Below are 3,281 nucleotides of genomic sequence, written 5' to 3' on the forward strand. Positions count from 1 at the left end.
GAAGTCATAGATCCTCTTCTGACTACTATTAATTCCTCGTTGTCATTAGGATATGTCCCCAAAACCTTCAAACTGGCTGTTATTAAGCCTTTCATCAAAAAAACACAACTTGACCCCAAAGAACTAGTTAATTATAGACCAATCTCAAATCTCCCTTTTCTGTCCAGTTTACTAGAAAAGGTAGTATCCTCACAATTATATTCCTTCTTAGAGAAAAGTGGTATCTGTGAAGATTTCCAGTAAGGATTTAGACCGTATCATAGTACAGAGACTGTTCACCTTAGAGTTACAAATGACCTGCTCTTATCCACTGATTGTGGTTGTATCTCTCTATTAGTTTTATTGGATCTTAGTGCTGCATTCGACACTATTGACCACAACATTCTTTTGCATAGACTAGAAAACTATGTTGGCATGAATGGAAGTGCATTAGCATGGTTTCAATCGTACTTAAATGACCACCATCAATTTGTAGCAGTGAATGAAGAGGTATCATATCGATCACAAGTGCAGTATGAAGTACCTCAAGGCTCAGTACTAGGGCTGTCACTCTTCATGCTTTACATGTTACCCTTGGGAGATATCATCAGGAAACACTGTGTTAGATTTCACTGTTATGCTGATAAAACTCAGCTCTATATTTCTTTGCGGCCTGGCAAAACATACCAATTTGAAAAACTAACGGAATGCATAGTCAATATGAAAAACTGGATGATGAGTAATTTTTTACTGCTAAATTCTGAAAAAAACAGAGGTGTTAATTATAGGACCTAAAAACTCTGCATGTAACAACCTAGAATGCTATCTAAGATGGCTGCTCTGTCAATTCTTCGTCATCACTTAGGAACCTAGATGTGCTATTTGATAGCCACATTTCTAGCATTTGTAAAACTGCATTTTTCCATTTCAAAAATATATCTAAATTACAATATTTGCTCTCAATGTCAAATGCAGAAATGTTTATGCGTTTATGACCTCAAGGTTAGATTATTATAATGCTTTATTGGGTGGTTGTTCTGCATGCTTAGTAAACAAACTCCAGCTAGTCCAAAATGCAGGAGCTAGAGTTTTTACTAGAACTAGGAAGTATGACCATATTAGCCTGGTTCTGTCAACACAGCACTGGCACCCTATCAAACATCGTATAGATGAAAAAATCTGTAATGTGACGATGGGCTGACATGACACTCTTCATAGTCCAAACGTCCGTCACTGTCTCAGTGGATGAAGGAGTAAGGCTCATCTTGACGATCTGAAAATAAGCCGGTGACAAAGGATATCTCCTAGGCAGTGGCGTCATGCCCATTCAAAGTGAGGGGGCACGTGCCCCCTCAGATTTTTCCTCCCTGATAATTTTTTTGTCACAACTTTATTGTTATTATGCTCCATAATATACCAGAGCCTATAACGACTCAAATGTATTATGCTGGATGTGTAATAAATCGGTCAGCAAGCATCAGCCCGCCTCTTTTTCCTAATATGGTGTCTGTGTATCAAATTTAGAGCGCGTAGCGCTTTAGAATCTTTGCTGTGTATATGTTCAAGGCAAGCAACTCACTCATCTCGCACGTTGAGCTGGCAGGCAATGTTTTACAGATGGTCTTGAAGTGGTAAGTGGGCAAAGCAACAAATCGGCATTGAATTATCTCTCTCATGTGCTCATAACTTCCGTTATTATTATCAGTTCACTTTACTTGCTCATGATTCGCAAGTACCGTATTTTCCGGATTATAAATCGCTCCGGAGTAGAAGTTTTATCTGCCAAAAAATGCGTCATGAAGAGGAAAAAGACATATATAAGTTGCATTTATTTAGAAATTTATTTCACAAAATCCAAGACCAAGAACAGACATTTAATCCGGAAAGGCAAGTTATTCAACTACACAGTAACGTTAGCACACAGAATAACAGGCTGAATAGGTGTCCGGTGTGTTAACGTAACACATTAACAGCTATTCAGCTACGCAATAGCATAAAGAACATATACCTGGGAGGCTGAATAGTCTAAATTAACATAACGTTAAGCCAGTGAGTCCAACAAGCAAGTTACCAGTAAACAAGTTCACTAAGCTCCCGCGATTTTCTTCATCCTTCCTTGGTGTCGCTTCTGAACAACTCCGCCAACTAGAGCGCCCTCTCACGGCTGTAGGTAATGTTTCCTCTTGGTTCATCTCAGTCTGAATTAATTTAGATATATAAGTCACACCTGATTATAAGTCGCACTGTCGCAGGACCAGACAAACTATGAAAAAAAGTGCAACTTATAGTCCGGAAAATACGGTAGCAACTTACAAATGAGGTACTACTTGTCATAATACAACAGTAATGCAGTAATACAAAATATATTATTATCATTAGTAAAAGAGTGTGGCAGTAAGATGATAGATTCAATACCTCAATATTATTCAAATATTATGCCAGTAAGATTATATATATATATATATATATATATATATATATATATATATATATATATATAGCCTATATGACCACTAACACATGTTAAAATGAGCAGAACACTGAATTCTATTTGGTACCTACAGGTCATGATGCAGAGAAATATTTTGTCATTTTTTCAAAAGAAAAGGCCAGAAAGTCACAGCCCTAGTGTATCCTGTCAAGAAACTGAGAGGGTAGGTAAGCAATTTGTGGGATTTAGTGAGAATTCCTATTTAGTGGTAAGGGAAGAATAAGTATTGATTTGATGAATGAAAAAAAGTCAGCATTTATTGGTAGCCTATATGTAAGAAGCTTCATATGATTTAATTTCAGTTTTTCAGTCAGACAGCCAAGGCTGTGAGGATTCCGCTCAGATTCTGAGTGTCACACAAAGCCATGAGATTGAAGGTGATTATGTCAGGGGGAACGTCAAGGCTGTTCTTTGTGACAATTTGATACATAATATAAACATTCTATAAGACATCAAATTATTAAGCATTGTCTATTTTGCAGAAGCAGATGCTGATTTTGTCATCCCAGATGAGCGTTTGGCAAGGGACAGGTACATAAGGAAAGGACCTATTCACAGGGAGGAAGACAGATATCCAAAAACTTTACATGGAAGCAAACTCAGAAGTTTCAGCAAGTCATGGTTTGAGAAGTATCAGTGGTTAGAATACCACAAAACAAATGATTCTGCTTTTTGTTTTCCATGTCGAGTTTTTGGACACAGTACACACCATGACAAGTTTTCTGCTGAAGGGTTTAGGGATTGGAAGACTGCATTGGAGACAGGGAAAGGCTTTGACCGACATAATGCAAGCCAACTACACAAAGACAAC

Source organism: Carassius carassius, chromosome 41 (assembly GCF_963082965.1).
Source record: "Carassius carassius chromosome 41, fCarCar2.1, whole genome shotgun sequence".
Classification (NCBI taxonomy): Eukaryota; Metazoa; Chordata; class Actinopteri; order Cypriniformes; family Cyprinidae; genus Carassius; species Carassius carassius.